Genomic DNA, 480 nt, shown 5'->3' on the forward strand with positions numbered 1-480 from the left:
TTCGTCGTCAAGCATCGACTCGTTCACTTCCACAACTGAAGATGCCTTCGATGCCCGCTTGATCGTAGTGTGGTACTTCTAGACGAAGAAGGCGGACTCGTTCAATGTCTTAACAGCGTCAGGACGCTTCACATTCACGGGGATGATCCGACGACGCACGCCGTACTTCTTGTCGGCTGCCACGTCCTTCAATTCGAACGAAACCTCCATCGACTGGAGTGCATGGAAGTAATTCTGGGTTGCGATGCCATCTAGTGGCATCAGTTGCCGCGTCACGAGAAGAGCAGAGAAGTCGATTCCGCTGCGACCGCGCTTCCTCTTGTTGTTCGTGACGGGAGTAAAGCCATCGGCCAAGAGCAGCATTGGCGGAGTCTTTGTCTTCGGACTTTCAGGGGGAAAAATCTTGCCGTTCGAGTCGTTATAGGTTGAGATCGACAGTGCATCGTCCCGGTTGCTTGGACGTTTCGCAAGTTGGTTGGC

Source organism: Plasmopara halstedii, assembly GCF_900000015.1.
Source record: "Plasmopara halstedii genome assembly, contig: Scaffold_253, whole genome shotgun sequence".
NCBI classification, from domain to species: domain Eukaryota; phylum Oomycota; class Peronosporomycetes; order Peronosporales; family Peronosporaceae; genus Plasmopara; species Plasmopara halstedii.